Below are 22,489 nucleotides of genomic sequence, written 5' to 3' on the forward strand. Positions count from 1 at the left end.
TCAGCAGAAGCTGTGAACAAAGAGGCTTCCGTGATGATAGACTGGGCTGTTTATTTTGATCCCGGATCTGCAGATCGTGGAAGGGAGGTATGGTAAGGGTGTATCTTGCACTACTGTAATTTCCCTTGTTGGTTTACCTCTGGGTTCGCTTGAGCCTTGCCCCATGGCTTTTGTTAATGGTGTGTTCAGATGCTGTTTCTCCCCCTATTGGAGGAGTCAGGGCTCTTGTGAGGAGGAAACGGGCTGTTGTGTATTTCTCATACTTAAATCAACTATCTTCGCTATCCTGGTTGTGTGGGGGGTAGTTCCCGCGTTCTTGCAAACCACGTCTGTTTGGTGGTTGCTGTTTGGAATACCTATTTTTTTTTTCAAACATGTTTTTATTGGCATTTCGTCATGTGAACATTACATATCAGGTGTTCAGACTTATGAGCAAAGAGATATACTGCAGTTATATGAGTCCATAGTGACATCATTGACATGTGAAACGGATCTTTATATATAGCAACATAAGATCTGGAGGAGTCACAGGCCGACACTCCCTTTCTAGAAACCATCAACCTCTTCCTCTCAACCACCTCAGTACCTAGTCCTTGGAAGCATGCCAAAGTTATCAGTGATGTCATTGACCATGTCATGAGTGATGTAATATGTGAGGTAATAAACAGTGCATTGCAGGGGTGCAAGTTATAGTTAGCTCTGCTAACTTTAACTGCTGAATTTCACGGGTTTTGTATGAGTGAAACCTGAGCCTAACTATAACGTCCCTGAAATCTTAGTTTTTTTCACTGAATTTCTAAGGTTTTTTGAATTCTGTTTCCTAACTATAAAGTCCCTGTAACCTTTGGTGTTTCTGTGAATTGCAATATTTTTTAAGTAATAATGGCGTTTGCAGAGTGGCCAAGAAAGGGGGCAGGACCTCTGACCAGTTCTAAGGAATCCTGCTGTGTAGGATTTACAGAAAGTACCAGGAGGGCTTCTTGGCTCCCAAGGTCCCTCAGCATCCAAGAGGACTTCATCCCCCAACCAGTAGTGTGCCAGGAGACATGTTTGCAGAGTGGTGGAGAAAGGGGGCGTGGTCTCTGAAGACCTCTCAGCAATCCCACTGTCTGTGTGGGACTTACTGGAAGTAACAGGAGGGGTTTACCTCCCCTAAGGACTCTCAGCAGCCAAGGGGACGTGCGCCAGGAGGCGTGTTTGCACAGTGGCAGAGAAAGGGTGTGGGACTTACTGAAGGTAACAGGAGGGGAATGTACAACTCCCTCTGTCCAAAAGCAGTTCTGCTCTGCTTCTAGTAAGCAAGAGCATTTTCTGCTCTCATTTACTAGAGGTGGAGCAGAGTTTGCTATGGCTTGATGGGAGTGGTGCTCCCGCCATGCCATAGCAAACAGCAATGTCATGCAGGTGGGCACCCCAGAACATTGCAGGAACCGGCCCTGGGGTGTGGTGGTCCCTAGGGCCATCTAGGACTTCAAGAGGGGGCCGCGTGGCCCCCTCCTTTATTTCTATTTGCCCCGGGGAGGTGATGGTCCCCTGGCCTGCAGCCGGGCAAGCACCTCCACATTTAATCTAAAAAAAGCCCCAGGGTGGTGGCGGTGCACAGGGCTGTGTGTGTGTGGCGGGGTTTCATGCGGCCCCTTGCATTTTTTCAAATTAAAGTTCCAGGGAGGTGGTGGCTCCAGGGGCTGTGGGGTTCCACGCGGCCTCCCTGCACTTTTTAAAAATAAACACCTGGGGTGGTTGCGGCCCCAGGGACTGTGGGTGGGGTCCGTGCAGGCCCGCATTAATTTACAATTAAGCCCAGGGTAGGTGCCAGCCCTCATGGCTGCAGGTGGGTTCATGTGGGTCCCCGCATTCATTTACAATGAAGCCTCAGGGAGATGACGGCCTTCAGGGTTGCAGGGGGGTCAGCGCAGCCCCCCACACTTATTTGCATTAATGCCCTGCGGAGGTGGTGGTCCCAGGGGCAGCGGAGAAAGCCATGGGGGACTCACCGGCATTACAATTTAAAAAGTCCCAGGGAGGGTATGGTCCCTGTGGCATAATAATTCCCAGGAGGGGGGCACTTGCCCCCCTCCTTTAATTACAAATCCCCACAGCACCTCGCCCACCCGGGGCCGATAATGAACAAACCATGGGAGCCCTTCATTTTTAAAAACAATTTTGGCTGGATCTGCCAAGCTCGCCTTTTTATTTTAAAAAAAGTGCTTTTTTTGGCCATGCAGGGTCCCAGTGGGACCCCTACCAAGAGTTCTAGGGGGCTCAGGGTGTTTCTCCCTTGCCACCTTTTCGTTTTCTTTTACATTTTTTGGGACTCTGCTCAACTGAGTCCCCAGATGGCTGTCAACACTTCTGCTTGAGATGTTGGCAGCCAATCAAATTTTAGTAGCTTTTCATTATGATTTTGGGCTATCAGATATCTATATTTTTTAAACTTGAATATCTCTGAAACCGCTGAACGGATTTACACCAAATCATAAAAAGCACGCTTTCTGGACCAACATCTAGCTTTCTGCCAGATTTAGTGTAGTTCCATTCAATGGTTTGTGCTGTAGTTGTGTTCAAAAAATGAAAAATCCTGATAGACATAACATAGGGAAAACGTATTTTGGGACCCCTTTTTTTCTCGGCCCCCCACTTGATGGATCACCCTGAAACTTTCAACAGAACAGCTGAACCAAAAAAGGGAAAGTTTCTTGAAAAGTTTATGAAGATTTGTCAAGAGGTGCCAAAGTTGTTGGCAAAACAAAGAAAAGCTTTTCCTATAGAAACTTTGTCTTAACTACAATTACCTACTGGGGACCGCCAGTAGGTAATAAATATATATCCCAAACAAAGCTCCACAAGGAACACAAGGAGCACTCAGCAGGTTTCAGCAATCTAATGTATTTACCAGACAGATGTGCTTCGGCAAAAAATGCCTTTCTTAATGCTGGTTCAGTGAAGAGTATTACATCACAAGTTTTTAGGTCTCGCCCTGGAATTAGCATCCAAAGGATGCTTCCAGGGACGGAGACGTATAGTCAGCTGTCTGGAGGGAAGGACGGACGAGAAGGTGCACGCGCTTCTCCCCGGCTGGATTCAGCTGCTTGCACGCGCACGTCGGCTCCGTCCACATTCACAGCAATTCCCGCGCCGTGCACATCCCCACACATACACACATGCATGCGCATACACACACACAGACACTCGCTCGCACACACTCTCTCCCCCCCCCGCAGTCATCACACACGCATACACACACGCACGCATACACACAGACTCCAAGACACATACACACACGCACGCGCGCTCACACACATACAGAGCCCCCCGCCGCCCCACGCACACACATATGCCCCCCGCCCTCGCAGCTCAGCAAAGGCCCCCACTCACCGGTACTCGTCTCCAGGCGAGGGCTCGTTGCAGGCGGCGGCGGTCTCTTCCTTCTGTGCGTGCGAGGCTCTCTCACCGGGAGCCCGCCCGGGCTTCCGGTGTGTCTTGACGTCCCGCCCCCGGCCTGCCTGACTTCCGCCCGGGATTGTACACCTTGTTTTTCTCGCCGTCTGTCTCGCTGTGTCTCATCTTCCGGTCCTAGTACCGTCAAGTGGTCAGTATTTGGTGAAGCTAGTTTTAAACTGGTGACGTGTTTAATTATGTAACATGTCATTTTACACTTATAAACTGCTTTATTATAAATGATCGCTGTTGCGTCTGCAGTTTGGTACGGTGTTTGCGAGTTGATGGCTGTTTTTTTTTCCCCATATATACGCCTGTGTGTGTTTATATAGATAAATATTCACAGATATATATGCGTTATAGTTTAAAATATGTATTCATGTGCATTTACATGCGTGTATACCAGTGATTCATCATGAGGCAATGCTAGATATGAAACCGCTACACCCATTTAACATGTGTCTGGTTTTTGTTGTGAATCGCCTTTTTAAACACGTGATTTCATTGCCATGTTTTCCTGCATGTGTTTCAGATTAACTAATTTCTCAGCCTGCGTGTACCGTTTAATGTCACCTTTCTTATATCTACCCGTCGTCTGCACCAACTGTAACTTAATAATGAAAAATACGACTATTCCTGAATAAACCCTTTTTCTTTACCGACAAATATATTCGGGTCTCTAGTGGAATGTTAAAATACCTGTGAAGGTGACCATTTAACATGTGTCTGGTTTTTGTTGTGAATCGCCTTTTTAAACACGTGATTTCATTGCCATGTTTTCCTGCATGTGTTTCAGATTAACTCATTTCTCAGCCTGCGTGTACCGTTTAATGTCACCTTTCTTATATCTACCCGTCGTCTGCACCAACTGTAACTTAATAATGAAAAATACGACTATTCCTGAATAAACCCTTTTTCTTTACCGACAAATATATTCGGGTCTCTAGCAGTGTATTTTGTCCTTGTTTACTTTGTAGCGCCTCGACGTTCACCGCGGCACAAAACACGTTTTTTCCGTAAAACAGTAACGATCATGTTTAACCATAAATAACTCTTAACCGATCTTAGTGGAATGTTAAAATACCTGTGAAGGTGAGGCGAGGTACATTTAATAAAAACACTATTTATTAAACTACAAAGATATCACAAAACAACAACATGGGGAACAGGCAGGGTTTTGTAAATGCCCCCCTTTGATTCAAATGTGCCTTGACGGGAAATTACTGTTTTCAGCGCTACAGTCACAGTTCACAACAGCGATCTTTTACTCATCCTGTATTCAAACCTCAAGTCGGCATTTCCTGGTCTTTAGTACATGTTCGCTGGTCGGCAGCTGCCTCACTACATGTTCGTTGTTTTATTAATACATATAAAATTTTACACGCCACCATCTCCCATCGAGCGTGCGTGAGTTTACAAACTACACGTGCAATGTCAACAACAGGGGTAGCTCACAGCCGAACAAATCTCAGATATAGTTAATAAAAAACGGAATCCTGGGAAAGTCCAACTTTGTGCAGGCAACAAACATCAACTGGTTCACTCTCGAGAGGGGGACAAATATTGGAACTTTAGGCCACACACACTGCGCACTCACACACTGCACACTGCTTTAGGCCACACACACTGCGCACTCACACACTGTGCCCTCACACTACTTTAGGTCACATACACTGCACACTCACACACTGTGCCCTCACACTACTTTAGGCCACACACACTGCGCACTCACACACTGCGCACTCACAAACTGCGCACTCACACACTGTGCCCTCACACTACTTTAGGCCACACACGCTGCACACTCACACACTGTGCCCTCACCCTACTTTAGGCCACACACACTTCACACTCACACACTGCGCACTCACACACTGCGCACTCGCACACTGCGCACTCGCACACTGTGCCCTCACACTACTTTAGGACATACACACTGTACCCTCACACTACTTTAGGCCACACACACTGCACACTCACACAATGCGCACTTACACACTGCGCACTCACACTTCTTTAGGCCAGACACACTGAGCCCACATACTACTTTAGGCCACATACACTGCGCCCTCACACTACTTTACTCCACACACTCTGCACCCTCACACACTCTGCACCCTCACACACTCTGCACCCTCACACACTCTGCACCCTCACACACTCTGCACCCTCACTCACTCTGCACCCTCACACACACTGCACCCTCACACACACTGCACCCTCACACACTCTGCACCCTCACACACACTGCACCCTCACAAACTCATTGCCACATAATTATATGCTACATAATTACACTGCACTCAATGCAACATACACTCCAAACGATACCACTCAGTGCCACATAATTATATGCTACATAATTCCCACTGCGCTCAACGCAACATACACTCCAAACACCACTCAGTGCCACATAATTACACACCACATAATTACACTCTACTAAATGCAACACACACTCCACACAATACAACTCAGTGCCACATAATTATATGCGACATAATTACAATGCAACATACACTTCAAACAATACCACTCAGTGCCACATAATTACACTCCACACAATTACACTCTACTGAATACAACATACACTCCTCATAATACCACTAAGTGCCACATAATTATATGCTACCTAATTACATAGCGCTCAACGCAACATACGCTCCAAATACCACTCAGTGCCACATAATTACACACCACATAATTACTCTACTGAATACAACATACACTCCAGACAATACCACTCAGTGCCACATAATTATATGCTACATAATTACACTGCGATCAACGCAACATACGCTCCAAATACCACTCAGTGCCGCATAATTACACGCCACATAATTACACTGCACTCAATGCAACATACACTCCAAATACCACTCAGTGCCACATAATTACACGCCACATAATTACACTGCACTCAATGCAACATACACTCCAAATACCACTCAGTGCCACATAATTACACGCCACATAATTACACTGCACTCAATGCAACATACACTCCAAATACCACTCAGTGCCACATAATTATACGCCACATAATTACACTGCACTCAATGCAACATACACTCCAAATACCACTCAGTACCACATAATTACACGCCACTCAATGCAACATACACTCCAAATACCACTCAGTGCACACAATTACACGCCACATAATTACACTGCACTCAATGCAACATACACTCCAAATACCACTCAGTGCCACATAATTATATGCTACATATTTACACTGCACTCAACGCAACATACACTCCAAATACCACTCAGTGCCACATAATTATATGCTACATATTTACACTGCACTCAACGCAACATACACTCCAAATACCACTCAGTGCCACATAATTACAAGCCATATAATTACACTATCTATCTATCGCCCTCACTCTTTCTATCGATCTATCGCTCACTGTGGCTAGGACATCCCTGATCTCTATTTTGTTTTCTAGAAAGATGCCTCCCCTGTTAATAGCAGGCAAATATTGCTAATTATTTTACCCAGTTGCTATCACAATAGACATTAACAGCAGGAAACCACATCCAGCGTTATAAAAACAAAACGTAACTACTGCAAAAAAAAATAGCCAATGCCATTTACAATACTAAAAGCTCAAACTTATCCTAATGCGAGACCTATTGCATTGCAAATGCTTGTTAAATACATCTTAACTCACTCCCATTGGAGGATAAATTGTAGTCATCAAGAGAGGAAGATATTTAAGAACTCATAAAAAAGGTGTCATAATTTTAGCTTTCTAGACCACTAACCATAATTTTCATGACAAAAAGATTCCCTTCATTTTCAGCATTTTTAAAGGAAAAGTTTTAATTTAACAGCTTTGATTTCATCAAGATGGCTTCAGGCGTGCTAACCGTTTGCGATGAATAGAAAAGGTTTGCACTCGAGTTGCTCATTAGAACAATGGAAAACAGCAATAGATTGCTAGAGAGTTCAGTGGCAGGCTGGTGTTGATTCTGGAAGTATATTTTACTCTGCATGTCAGAATGTTTTACTGAAATGGATAAGGAAGAAAGTTGAGATCTCACAGAAAATGTGCACTCATTTTAACTTTTCAGTGCACTAACCATCATTTTCTAAGACACAAAGAACCTCCTAATTTTGTCCATTTCTAATTGTAATACTTTATGTTTTACAACTTTAATTCCATCAAGAAGGCTTCATTTTTGTTATAAATACAAGACGTTGGCTCTATAGATGTTCTTTAGACCGCTATAGGAAACCGCATTTGATTACTAGAGAGTTAAGTGACAGGCTGCTATTGGCATTGAAAGTCCGTTTCAGCCTACATGTCAGAATGTTTTACTGACATGGATGAGAACCCATAGAAAATGTGTTCTCATTTTAGCATTCTAGAGCATTAACCATCATTTCGATGGCCAAACAACCCCCTCATTTTGTTTATTTCTAAAAGAAAGGATTTATGTTTTACAGCTTTAATTCCATCAGGATGATTTCAAATGTGACAGAGTGTTGGCACCAATACAGAGTGTCAGTGCTGTAGTTGTTCATTAGAACACAGTGGACAGCTGCAATACAATGATGTGGATTCAATTGACAGGCTGCTGTTATTGGAAGTACATGTTTTACTCAGAATATCCAACTTTTGTTTTCACATGGCTGAGGATGATAGTGTGAACTTATAAATAAAAATGTGCTCTCCTTTAGCTTCTGGAGCACCTTCCACATCCTCTATGAGAAAATAATACAAAGAAACAGTTTTCCTTCAAGCTAGTACATCAAATTCCGGTACAAAAGGGGGTGGTGATGGACGGAGCATCTGAACCAATCAAACGCTCACACCCAGTCAAAAGATCTGGGTTTGATCCATCACTGTTCTTTAGCCCACTCTGCCACCCCAGTTCAGGCATGGCTATATGCAAATCAGTCTGACCCTGTGCCTCATAGGAACAGTCCAGCCAGAACTTCCAAGCCATGCCTTCCCTGGACCGGAAACAAGCTTCCGAGGACCGGTTTCTGGCATTACAGCCGTCTTCAGCCCGGCTTGCTTGAATCCAGTGGCAAAGTGAGCAAGGGACTCACGTCTGAGCATACCCTGCCACACTTATGGCGGCCAAAGCGGTACAAAAGGGGGTGGTGATGGACGGAGCATCTGAACCAATAAAACACTCACACCCAGTCAAAAGATCTGGGTTTGATCCATCACCGTTCTTTAGCCCACTCTGCCACCCCAGTTCAGACATGGCTATATGCAAATCAGTCTGACCCTGTGCCTCATGGGAACAGTCCAGCCCGAACTGCCAAGCCATGCCTTCCCATGACCTGGAACAAGCTTCCGAGGACCGGTTTCTGGCATTACAGCCGTCTTCAGCCCGGCTTGCTTGAATCCAGTGGCAAAGTGAGCAAGGGACTCACGTCTGAGCATACCCTGCCACACTTATGGCGGCCAAAGCGGTACAAAAGGGGGTGGCGATGGACGGAGCATCTGAACCAATCAAACACTCACACCCAGTCAAAAGATCTGGGTTTGATCCATCACCGTTCTTTAGCCCACTCTGCCACCCCAGTTCAGACATGGCTATATGCAAATCAGTCTGACCCTGTGCCTCATGGGAACAGTCCAGCCCGAACTGCCAAGCCATGCCTTCCCTGGACCGGAAAAAAGCTTCTGAGGACAGGTTTCTGGCATTACAGCCGTCTTCAGCCCGGCTTGCTTGAATCCAGTGGCAAAGTGAGCAAGGGACTCACGTCTGAGCATACCCTGCCACACTTATGGCAGCCAAAGCGGTACAAAAGGGGGTGGTGATGGACGGAGCATCTGAACCAATCAAACACTCACACCCAGTCAAAAGAACTGGGTTTGATCTATCACCGTTCTTTAGCCCACTCTGCCACCCCAGTTCAGACATGGCTATATGCAAATCAGTCTGACCCTGTGCCTCATGGGAACAGTCCAGCCCGAACTGCCAAGCCATGCCTTCCCTGGACATCAAATCCCATCACAGGATCAGCATTTTCACAGGGTAAAATAACCTTAAAAAAACTCACACTTCTTAAAATTCGTATGGTAGCACCAACAAATGATTTATAGTATGACCAAAATCTGTTATCAACCTTTATATCTGCTCCTTTTTGTGACCCTCAAAAACTGGGCTCACTGTATTGCATTTCAACTGGGGCCATGTCACTGAGTCCTCTTATGGATGCCACAACAGACAGTCCATGTTGTGACCAGCGAATCAAGGGGAGGAAGTGAAAGGCTTCTGGGTAAAGTTCTAATTTTCTGCCCAATTTGGTGTAATTCCATTCAGCATTTTTTCTGTAGTACTTCACAAAATGTCCAATGGGAATTAACAGGAGAAACCAATGTTTTGAGAACCCTCTATTTCTTGGCCTCTGCTTCACGGATCGCTGCGACGGTTCCCAGGAAGGAGTTGCAGTGAATGAAACTTTCTTTAAGAAAGTTTTGTGAAGATTCATCAAACTGCGCCAAAGTTTTTTTTTTCCCTTCCTTTTTTCCTTCCCTTTTTTTATTCATTTTACAAATCAACAGAAATGCATCTCCATCCACATTGTAGCTGATACTCGTATATGGTACAATGATAAAGGCATCATCAACTTCCATCGCTTAAATTGTACAATACCTCCATAAGCCGTAGCGAAATACTCCCTCACATTAAACAGTCAAACAAAATAGGCCACAGATGAAGACCAGAAGAGAATACAAAATAAAACCAAAAATAAAAAAAATAAAAAATACATTGACAAATCAGTGTCAACTACTACTTGCAGTCACTGTGCAAGCTATCCGCACGTTTTTTCCTTTTGTAGGATCCCCGCAGCCGCTTTCTCCACATACCACGCCCCCACAAGCCCCACGCTAACCAATTCCTACCCGGGCCTAATAATCAGATATACTCTTAGCGGCTCCCAGATGTCCCTTGGTCTCGATCTAAGGGGCAATTCCTCTGCATAAGTGTTAAGGTTATCTCGGCAGTACACCAGATCAGTCAGCCATGCCTTGAGTACAGGCCGGCGCCTTCTCCCCCACGTGATCGCCACCCTACGTGCCGCCATCAGCAACGCCAGTAGCACGAAAGTGCCATTCACCCCTCTCACATGCGGTACACAACACAGAAGGCACACCAGGGGAGTACAGGGGAGGTCCACAGCCACCATCTCTCTCAAGCAATTCACCACCGCAGTCCAGAATTCTGCCACTTTCCTGCAACTCCACGCCAAATGCATAAAGTCTGCATCATCTTGCCCGCACCTGTCACAGCATGCAGACTCGCGCAGCCCATACCTATACAAACGTGCCGGGGTGTAGTACACTTGGTGTATGTATTTAAAGTGGATAATCTTAAGATTACCATTCATACAGAGTTTCTCCGTTGATCCGCAGCCTCCAGTTATCTTCTGAAATATTGTCAGGCAAACATTCATTCCATTTGATCCAGCTCTGATCGGCTACATCCACAGTTTCATCTTTAATAAGTTTATATAATTTGGATATCAGCCTCTTATTAGTGGGTATGGTGAGAACAAATTGCAGAGACAACAGAACAAGGGGCTCAGTCGGAAATGTGGTATAATGCGCCCGGGCCGCATGTCTCAACCTGTGAATCGCGAACCGAAAGAGAAGCTACTGACTAGTATCATGCTGTAAATCCTCTTGCGTGGCAAATGAGCCGTTTGGATATATATCCCGCATATGAGAGAGACCCACCTCCCTCAACACCCTCATAGATGAGGCTTCGTGCGTAACCGACATGCATGTGTGTTGTTCCAGATGCATATCCGGCACGTATAACGGCAATTTCTGTGCTAGTTTCCCGATTCTACGCCAAGCCGAAACCGTGGCGTCAACCGCATTGATCTCTGATTTCGGGGTACCACATGAATGATGAGTGACCACGCTGTGCAGCAGGATGTGAGCCACATCTCCCTCCTCCACTGCAAGGTGCGGTGTAAAGGCATGCGGTGTTTACCAGTAATATAGATACTGAGCCTGCGCACTGAGATAATATGCATAAAAATCCGGCGCCCCGAATCCCCCTTTCTCATATCCGTTGGTGAGGACCGACCACTGCACTTGCGCAGCTCTGCCCCCCCCACACCAGCCTGAGCAATTGACTACGGAGAGTCTTAAAAAGCTCCATATTGAGCATGATCGGCTCATTCACATACAGCTAGAGAAATGTAGGTAATACAGCCATTTTAATAAGGGCAATACGGTCCGCCAGTGACAGTGGTAATAAAAGCCAGGCACCAACCATATTCTCCAGTTTCGAGTATGCCCTGCCATAGTTCTCCCTGATCCCCACTAAGGGATCACGGTGCACCCACACACCCAAATATTTAACTGGGTCTGCAGACCACACCAGTGGGAATTCCAGACTTGGCTGTGCAGTTCTAGCTGTTAGTGGAATTATAAATTACTTCTTCCAATTGATGTGTAGGCCGGAGATAAGTCCAAACCTAGATGGCTCACGCACAAAAAGTACCATGTCGTCAGCGTACAGTGATATTGATACCGGCCGGTAACTAAAGTTAAGTGCGGTCTCCCTATGACGCTGCCGGATGACACAGGCCAGAGGTTCAAAGAGGATCGCAAACAGCAGTGGTGAGAGAGGGTATCCCTGCCGAGTGCCTCTCTCAATACGCAATGAATCTGATGTCAGTCCCCCTACCCATATTCTCGCCGATGCTGCTGTGTACAGAATCGTTATCCGTTGGATAAACAATGGGGGAAACCCCATACGCCGCAGCACCTGGTGCATATAATGCCATTCCACCGAGTCAAACGCCTTGGCAGCGTCCAATAACACCGCCGCCGCTTCCAGAGTGGGTTCTAAGACATGGAACATAGAGATTAGTGTATGAAGATTATGCGAGGTGGACCGCTCGGGCACGAATCCCGACTGATCAGGTAACATCAGCCCCTGCAGGAGTGGTTGCAGTTTGGTGGCGAGGATCTTTGCCAGAATCTTGGCTTCTATTATGATTAATGACAGCAGGCGATACGACTCACATTGGTCCGTCGGTTTGTCTTTCTTGAGCAAAGTAACGATTAGTGCCTCCCTTAATGATGGGGGCAACATCCCCGTATCACACGCTTCCGCGTATACTTCCAAAAGATGCGGCGCGAGCAGATCTGCATATTTCTTATACAATTCTACCGTAAGCCCGTCTGGGCCGGGCGCTTTACCATTAGGCAGCGCCGCTATCGCCAGTTTAATGTCTTGCTCATCTATGGGAAAACAGAGATATTTATGCTGCACATCAGACAGCCAAGCACAGGCTATATCCTCCAAATATGCGTCAAAATCTGCCACCGACGGGGTACCCCTCGTGCTATACAAATCCGCATAGAACACAAGGAACTGCTCCGTGATAGCCTCCGGAGTATAATGCTCGACTCCCACGTCATCCACTATCCTATCCACGCGCTGTTGCTCGAGACACTCCCTAATCTTAAATGCCAGCGTGCGACTCGGCCTGCCCGCCTCTCTGTATCGTCTGGCTGTATGTCTACGGGACAAATACTTAATCTCCGCCTCAGCGAACGAATCATATTCCCCTATCAGTTCTTGTATACGAGCCAGATTAGTCATCTCAGGCTTACTCGCGTAATCACTTTCCAAGCCACGCAGTTAGTTTTTAATTCTCTGGAGCTGTGTCCGTATATCTCGAAGTATCTCGGTCCCGATGCACACCCCTCTAATGGTGACGTTAAAGGCCTCCCAGAGCGTCGCTGCCTGTTCGACACTCCTTTTATTCAATGCGAAATATTGAACTATGGCCTCATGTATTGTCTTCTCATATACGGGATCCATAAGTGCCTCCAAACGCAACCTCTATGTAAACGGGCGATGCACCCCCTTCGGATTCCTCAGGACTAATCTCACCGGGTTATGATCTGACAATGTGCGAGCAAGTAGCACAACCTCCTCAATCCATTCCATCAGCTCCTCACCAATCAGCCAGTATTCAAGCCTAGACCAACTTCCATGCATAGGTGTCGCATGCGTGCCCTCTTTCCTCTGTGGGTTCCGTAGTCTCCAGACATCACACAGCCCGAATTCTTCCATAGCCCATATCACTCTCCCAGCAACTCTAGGGGTGCGGTGCGATACAGGATTCAATTTATCTAGCTGTACATTCAAGTAGGTGTTCAGGTCCCCCCCCCAGATAATAGGAGCAATCGGCCACTCTCTCAACTTTCCAGAAATGCGGTCAACACACACCGGGTCATCCGCTATTGGCCCATACATATTTATAATGATGACCAACGTGCCTCGCAATTTCCCACACACCATTGCACACCTCCCGTCTTCATCCGTGTATGTATGTGTAACGCCTGAAAGTCCACACCTTTCTTGACCAATATCATCACACCTCTCGCATATGAGGAGTATGAAGCAGCTAACCGAAAGCCTGCCCATCTGCCCATCACTCCACGCGCTGCTAACGGAGTCAGGTGCATTTCTTGCAGCAACGCTAGTTGTATCTCATGTCTATTGAAGTATGCGAGCACCTGCCCCACCTTTTTAGGAGAATTGAGGCCCCGGACATTCCAGGTTAGCATTGCACATTTATCTGCCATCAAACAGTAGAAATCCGATTATCTATAGCCTGCAGCACAGGCCCCAGAGGGGCACGGCATAAGCAGCTGAGACACAATAAAAGCACTACAATAACATCGCATCACAGCTCGCACAGTTGACTGAATTCAGTACAAAAAAATACAAAACATACAAAAACTTCACAATCCCAACCACCCCCCCACCTTCCACTCCAACCTCCCAATCAGGCCGAGACCAGTCCCCCCCTCCCACCCTCAAAACAACAGTCATGTGGGTAATACCCTCTTGGGGAAGAGGCTCAGCAGCATGTACACGCACCGAAGTGCGGCTGCCGGAACTATACCAATATCGCACCTGCCATGCCACAATTAAGGAATACAATGAAGAACATACTGCAGCCCCCCCCGAAACACCTGAGGAAGCATCAAGTAGGACAAAGACCCCCGCCCCCCGCCACCCCCAGCGTTACATCTGACATGGGACACACTAGTCCGAACGGGACCAGTGCAGGCATATTCAGAAAAAGGTACATAGATGGTCATATATTATCCTGTCATTAGTCTGCATCTTCAAGTCCTGACACTGTCTGCTTGTCATCCGCCTGTTTCCGTCTCGGTTTCGCCTTGCAAATATGTTTTGTGAACTTTAATGCAGATTTCACATCTGTGAAGAAGTGGGACTGTTCTTCATGGGTTATCTTCAGCTTTGCCGGGTATAACATGGCATAAGGCACAGCTGTAGTCTGGAAAGAAGGATAATGTGTCTCCCTTATACACCACCGGCTCTTTTGCCCTTGCCTCTCTCAGGATAGCGTCTCTATCTGCATAATTAAGCAGGCGTGCAATAATCGGGCGCGGTGCCGCCCCTGGCTTCGGTCTTGGTCCCAAGGATCTATGCGCTCTTTCCACTATCATTACATTAGAGAGGTGTTCATGCTTGTCCACTTTCTTTTTAACGACATCCAGTCCAGTCGCCAAAGCGTCTATTTTGCTGTCTATGGATTTCATCCCCTCACGCAACTCCAAGAGTATTGTCCTGGTGTCATCTTCTGCGTCATCCATTAGACTCGAGGCACTCCGCGAGTCACCTTGCTCACCTGAGCCATCTGGTATTCTCAAAGGTCAGCTTCACTTGTTTAGGCTCTGACTTGCCCATGGCGATCTGCTATTTGGACCGGCAGCCCGGTATTACCAGCAAGCCAGCTGGAGAACAATCAGCAATATAGTCCTGCCACACAGCAATCCAAGCAGCTGCCCTGAGACGTGGTGTGCTCCCGTAGGCCCAGCAGGACGGCCTTGTAATCCAATGTCACACAATCCACCAGTAAGCCAGATTCTCCGATTGCACTGCCTGAGCGCCCCTCCTTGTAGCGCCGCCGCTCCTCACAGCCAGGTCACCGCCTCTCAGAATACAGTAGGTCAACCAGACCCCAGCTGACCGCTCCTCTCACTTGCACCCCAGCCGCACAGCACTCGGGGTAGGCACCCGCAAACCAGCACAGGCACTGTCACCGTCCCTCGCCACCTCGGGGTCCCCCGAAGCTCCTCAACCGCTCACGACCGTTCCCGGCCCAGCAGCGAGTCAAGATGGCCGACAGGTAGCACCCCCCTGTCCCCGAGAGATAGCCCAGCACCTAACCAGCCGCAGTGAGCAGCGCCGCTCCAGCCACGACCTCCCGCAGCCCCGCCACGCAGGCCCCGCAAGGTGCCGCCACAACGAGGGGGCACAACACCCCGCAAGCCCCACGCCGCCCGGCCCGTCAGGCCCGACCGTTCCCGGCATCTCACTCACCACACCGGCTCCTCCCGTGCAGGTCCCGTCTCCGTGCCCTCTCCCTGCGGCCACCAGGGACTTCCAGCGGGGCAGCTTCTCTCCTCCGGCCTCGAACTACAGTAGCAGCCAGCCAGTCCCACGTGAGACAGTGCGGGTGTAGTCCACCAGTGGAATGGGGTTGCGCCCACCGCCGGCCGAGGCCCACCTCCGCAACCGGCCTCCTCACTCCGCCAGGCCGCAACTCGTCAGCAGAGAGCCAGCCCCAGCCTCAGAGCCATCAGCAGAGGTCCACCGTTCACTCCGGCCCTGTCCCCACACAGCAAACACGCCAGGAAGCCTCACAGGTTGAGAGCACTCAGATCGCTCGTCTCGCCGGCGCCATTTTCCCGTTCACTACGCAGTCCACCGCCTCTTGCAGTTCAGGTAGGAAGCGCGGGACGTAAGCCTACCACTACGCTTCAGATCATGCCACGTGCATCCTGGGGCCCTCCGAGGGTTTTTTTTTCCGAGCACAGCAGCTTCAAAAGGATGGTATTTGCTCAGTATATGGTTCCAGCGCGCGGAGCTCCCCTACCAGGCAGCTATTCCGCTACGCGCCGTAGCCACGCCCCCTGCGCCAAAGTTATTAACGAAACAATAAACGTACTTCCTAAGGAAACGGACATAACTATAACTACGCAGTAATGACCGCCAATATGTAATGACTTACACAGATACACAAATACACATAAATGTGAGATCCATGAATGGATCTCACTCTGTTTGGGAACCAAGGCTTGTAACTGGCAATTTATAAGCCTGTATATATTTCAAGAAGCAGTACCGTCGAATGGCACAAAAGAGAGAGCCTAGAAGCAATTTCACTGTTGTTTTCAATGCAAAACACAGGAGTCACAACAATTTTCTACCCACATGGATCAGGTTCACCATAGTGAATTAAACAAAGTGCACAAGTGCACATATTAAAAAAAGGGCAAAAGGTGCCATCAAATAAATAAACATAAGACATCTCTCCTATCATTGTTAAAAGACTGAGCATTCATAGTTTACAATGAATTACTCATTTGGATCTGATATTTAAATATAAATGTGTTCACAATACTTTAAATTTTTTGTATGGTCCAATGCAGTATTTATAATGATAATAACTACTGTAATTAGTTATATCTTATTTCATTACTGGATCACAGAGATGGAGAAAAGATGTCTGTGACACTGTAACTCCTTCTTCTGACACATAATTCCTACAGAGATGCTAATCAAATTGTCAGATTTGGGGGTCGATTCCGATTCGGTAAAATCCCCTACGAATAGCCGTACGGAGCATTTTTCCTGTACGAATCGTACACCTTCAACGTCCCCCGTACGTACGATGAAGTACGATCCAAACCCAAAGCCGATCTCCGAACAAATCGTACGAAAGACCATATGACTTAAGGATATGTACAAATCGCATTCGGAACACGCAGTACACGACGTCCGTACGGGTCGAAGCAGCTTTTTCCGACCCAGCAAGTACGATTCGTTACGACAACACTCCGTATGACTCTTTTTCTACAGGAGTTTAAAACGTCCGTAAAAGCTGATTTTGACTCTAACCGTGTGCGAAACAGACCCCCTGGGTACGTGAGTACACCCCATGATTGCAGGGGTACGGTGCATAGGGGTACGGTGCAAAGGGGTACGGTGCATAGGGGTACGGTGCATCGGGGTATGGTGCATAGGTGTACAGTGCATAGGGGTACCGAGCATAGGGATACGGTGTGTACCCCCATGATTGCAGGGGTACGGTACGTATGTGAAAGTGTTGCTCTCCGTACGAATTGCTCATACGACATTTACCGTACGAATCGTGTTTTCGGTCCCCGGTACGGATCGTACTTGTCGGGTCATACAGCATGTTTACGATTCGTACGGTTCACCGCGAGGGTCCGTATCGTATGGATTTTCCCTAGGTTTTCGTACGGTTCGCGAAGATTCGGACGTATTTTTTTCCTACAGATCATACTACGCGAATCGGACGGATTTGTACGATTCCTACGGAAATAGGTACGAATATGAATCGTCGTACAGATTAGTTTCCCGAATACAAACCGACCCCTAAATTTTCACATTTCTTAAATACTATGTAAAGTCCATTACCATGTTTATAATAGTGACTGTGCTTGAATATGTGGTAATTTAATATTGAATCATTGACAAGTAAAGAATATTTTTGTGAGTATGTGCATTGTGCATTCAGGAAATCTGTATAAACCAATTGCTGTCAGAATATTTTGGTAGTCAGTTTAATCAATCCCATGCATATGTGATTCAATACTTCCCAAGTGGACTTTGTAATTACCACCATACACTCAATGTTTCACTTGAAAAATCAAATTAGTACGGCCCATGCATATGTTGTTCAATATACAGACATTAGAGAATATTGCCCGAGTGGGTCTTTTCAAATAACAACATGTATCAATAGATCAAATCAGATGTCATGTGAGAGTATATCCAGGTTTGCTGATTAGATAATCAATTCATATTTTTTGCTTACATGGGTTTAGCCTATGCCAGAGCATTCTGACTAGATAAACCACTAACTTTATGATATATTACCTACTGGCGGTCACCAGTAGGTCAAGTCAAGTCAAGTCAAAGAATTTATATAGCGCACTACATACCCAGAGGGTCTCAAGGCGCTTAGGAAGGGGAGGAGGATTACTTGTCAAATATCCATGTTTTAAGTTGCTTTCTGAATGCTAGGTGGTTTTGGGTAAGGCGAAGGTAAGTGGGGAGTGAGTTCCATGTTCTAGCAGCCAGGTATGAGAAGGATCTGCCTCCCATGGTGGTCTTGTTGATGCGAGGTACAGTGGCGAGGGCTTGGCTGGAAGAACGCAGTTGGCGGGAGGGGGTGTAGAAGGACAGTCGAGAGTTGAGGCATTCTGGTCCGATGTCGTAGAGTGATTTGTGTGCGTGGGTTAGCAGTCGGAAAGTGATTCTCTTATTGACGGGTAGCCAGTGGAGGTCTTTCAGGTGACCAGAGATGTGTTCGTTGCGTGGGATGTCTAATATGATCCTGGCTGAGGCGTTTTGGATTCGTTGGAGTTTCTTCTGGAGTTTAGCGGTGGTACCTGCGTAGAGGGTGTTTCCGTAGTCCAGTCGGCTCGTGACCAGAGCATGGGTGACAGTTTTCCTGGTTTCGGTGGGGATCCAGCGAAATGTTTTTTTGAGCATGCGAAGAATGTTGAAGCAGGATGAGGATACGGCGCTGACTTGTCTGTTCATTGAGAGAGAAGAATCCAGGATGACGCCTAGGTTCCGTGCGTGGTCTGTCGGGATGGCTGCTTTTCCAAGGGCTTCCGGCCACCAAGAGTCATCCCATGCAGAGGGGGATGTGCCTAAGATGAGGACTTCTGTTTTATCTGAGTTCAGTTTCAGACGGCTGTGTTTCATCCATTCGGCAACTTCTTTCATTCCTTCGTGTAGGTTAGTTTTGGCGGTGCTGGGGTCATTGGTGAGAGAAAGGATTAGTTGAGTGTCATCCGCGTAAGAGATGATGTTGAGGTTGTGTTGGCGGGCGATGGCCGCGAGGGGGCTCATGTATACATTGAAGAGGGTGGGGCTGAGTGAGGACCCTTGGGGTACGCCACAGATGACTTCAGTGGCCTCGGACTTGAATGGTGGAAGGCGGACTCTCTGGGTTCTTCCGGTGAGGAACGAGGTGATCCATTCAAGTGCTTTTCCTTGTATTCCGATGTTACTGAGGCGTTGTAAAAGGGTGCTGTGGCAGACTGTGTCGAATGCTGCAGAGAGGTCGAGGAGGATGAGGGCGACTGTGTCTCCATTGTCCAGTAGAGTTCGAATGTCGTCTGTTGCTGCGATGAGGGCGGTCTCAGTGCTGTGTTTTGCTCGGAAGCCAGATTGTGAGGAGTCGAGGGATTTGTTGGCTTCGAGGAAAGCGGCGAGTTGGTTGTTGACAGCTTTCTCGATGACTTTGGCCGGGAATGGAAGGAGCGAAATGGGGCGGTAATTTTTGAGTTCGGTGGGGTCCGCTGTGGGTTTTTTCAGAAGGGCGGTGAGTTCAGCGTGTTTCCAGTTTTCCGGGAAGGTGGCGGAGTTGAAGGAGCAGTTGATGACGTCCCGGAGGTGCGGTGCTATGACGGAGTCTGCTTTGTTGAAGATGTGGTGAGGACATGGGTCTGTGGGGGATCCTGAGTGGATGGAGTTCATCAGGCGGATGGTGTCCTCAGTGGAGATTGGGTTCCAGTCATTAAGGGTGTTCTCGGGGGGAGAGTGCTCAGCAAATGGTTGGTTGGGTTGGTCTCCGGGTTGGTTGTCGAAGCTGTTGTGGATGTCTGCAATCTTGTTGTGGAAGAATGAGGCTAGGGAGTCGCAGAGGGCTTGAGAGGGGGTGATGTCGTTGGAGTTGGCCGAGGGATTGGAAAATTCCTTGACGATGTTGAAAAGTTCCTTGCTGTTGTGGGCGTTGTTGTCAAGTCGATCCTTGAATGCTGTTTTCTTGGCCTTTCGGATAAGTTGGTGGTGAGTGCGGGTGGCGTTTTTGAAGGCGTCCTTGGTGCTAGTGGTTGGGTCTTTTTTCCAGGCCTTTTCAAGGGAGCGGCAGAGCTTCTTGGACTTCTTAAGATCATCGTTGAACCATGAGGCCTTCTTGTTGCCAGGTTTGCTTTGACGTTTTTTCAGTGGTGCTAAGGTGTTGGCGGTGTTGGATAACCATAGGGTGAAGTTGGCGGCGGCTTGGTCTGGGTTAGAAGAGTGGGCTGGGGTGTTTAGAAGGAGCGATGAGGAGATCTGGTCGGTGGTGATTTTGTTCCAGTTTCTTTGCAGAGTTGGTTGGAGGTGGTTGATGGGTTTTGGCTTGTTGTAGGTGAAGTGAACGCAGCTGTGGTCAGTCCAGAGGAGATCCGTAGTGTGGCTGAAGGAGACATGATTGCTGGAGGTGAAGATGGGGTCGAGTGTGTGACCTGCGATGTGGGTGGGGGAAGTGACCAGTTGTTTAAGTCCGAGGTTGGCGAGGTTGTCCAAGAGGGTGGTGGTGTTGCGGTCGTTGATCTTTTCAAGGTGAAAGTTGAGGTCTCCCAGAAGGATGTAGTCTTTGGAGGGGAGCGCGTGAGGAGTGATGAAGTCCGTGATGTCTTCACTAAATTTTGCGCGGGGTCCTGGTGGTCTGTAGAAGAGGGTGCCTCTGAGTGTGGTCTTGGGGTCGATGTGGATCTGGAAGTGAAGGTGTTCGGAGTTGGCGAGGTTGGTGTCAGAGCTGGTTGAGATGCGGATTGATTTCTTATGGACGATAGCGATGCCTCCTCCTGTGTGGTCGGTGCGGTCCTTGCGTGTGATCTTATAGTCTTCAGGGATGGCAATGGTGATGTCTGGGGCGGAGGAAGCGTTCATCCATGTTTCTGTTAGGAAGGCGACGTCCGGAGAGATGGTGTCTAGTAGATTCCATAGGTCAATGGCGTGTCTGTGGATCGAGCGGGTGTTGAGAAGGATGCATTGTAGGTGGTTGGGGTCGGGAGTCTGTGGAGTGGTCGTGGCGGAGATGTTGTCGGTGCCGCTGAATTTGCAGGAGTAGCAGGAGAAAGGTCCATGGGTGTGTCCAGGAGCGGCTTGGACGCAGTTGGGGGCGCGACCGGGGTTAAGGGCTAGGAGGGTGGCGGCATCGTAGGTAATGCGGGAGGGCTGGGCAGAGCGAGGGGCAGGGGGACAGGCGCTGGGCGCGGGCCAGGCGCGGACGGGCGTAGACGGGCTTACCTTTGGCGCACCTTCGGCGTGTCCGTAGCGCGTGGACGCTGCGCGTGGGACCATCTGACATTAATGGACAGAGGAGGGGGCGGAGCGTGGGAGGGTCAGCAGCAGGGAGGCGGTAGCGGGGAGGAGGGGCGTGCCTGGGAAGAACAACACACAACAAAATGGAGGTCAGAGGGGAGGCGAGGCAGGGGCAGCAAATCGACTGTGGCACCGAGAGTGCTATCTTACTACTTGCAGGCTGATGAAAATAAAGCCAAAGTCGCGTGTACAATGCACAAAGCAGGGCGGGCGGCGCTCCGAATCAATGCGCTATAATTCCAGGTCAGTTACAAAGCAGAGTCTGCTTAAAGTCAAACAGCATTAAAATATCACTTAGGTAAATACTGCAGAGCGCAGGCGATACCGTTGTGTCCAGTTAGGGGTGCAATCACCAACAGCAGGCAGCAGTAATGGGAGAGGAGCGAGGGTGGGAGCAACCGGTCTGGAACGAGTCCGGGCGGTCACAAGGGGTTAGAGGAGGTGGCAGGCTCTCTGAACGTGGGTGGGAGGGTCAGCAGCAGGGAGGCGGTAGCGGGGAGGAGGGGCGTGCCTGGGAAGAACAACACACAACAAAATGGAGGTCAGAGGGGAGGTGAGGCAGGGGCAGCAAATCGACTGTGGCACCGAGAGTGCTATCTTACTACTTGCAGGCTGATGAAAATAAAGCCAAAGTCGCGTGTACAATGCACAAAGCAGGGCGGGCGGCGCTCCGAATCAATGCGCTATAATTCCAGGTCAGTTACAAAGCAGAGTCTGCTTAAAGTCAAACAGCATTAAAATATCACTTAGGTAAATACTGCAGAGCGCAGGCGATACCGTTGTGTCCAGTTAGGGGTGCAATCACCAACAGCAGGCAGCAGTAATGGGAGAGGAGCGAGGGTGGGAGCAACCGGTCTGGAACGAGTCC

This window comes from Lissotriton helveticus, chromosome 1_1, assembly GCF_964261635.1.
Source record: "Lissotriton helveticus chromosome 1_1, aLisHel1.1, whole genome shotgun sequence".
Taxonomy (NCBI): Eukaryota; Metazoa; Chordata; class Amphibia; order Caudata; family Salamandridae; genus Lissotriton; species Lissotriton helveticus.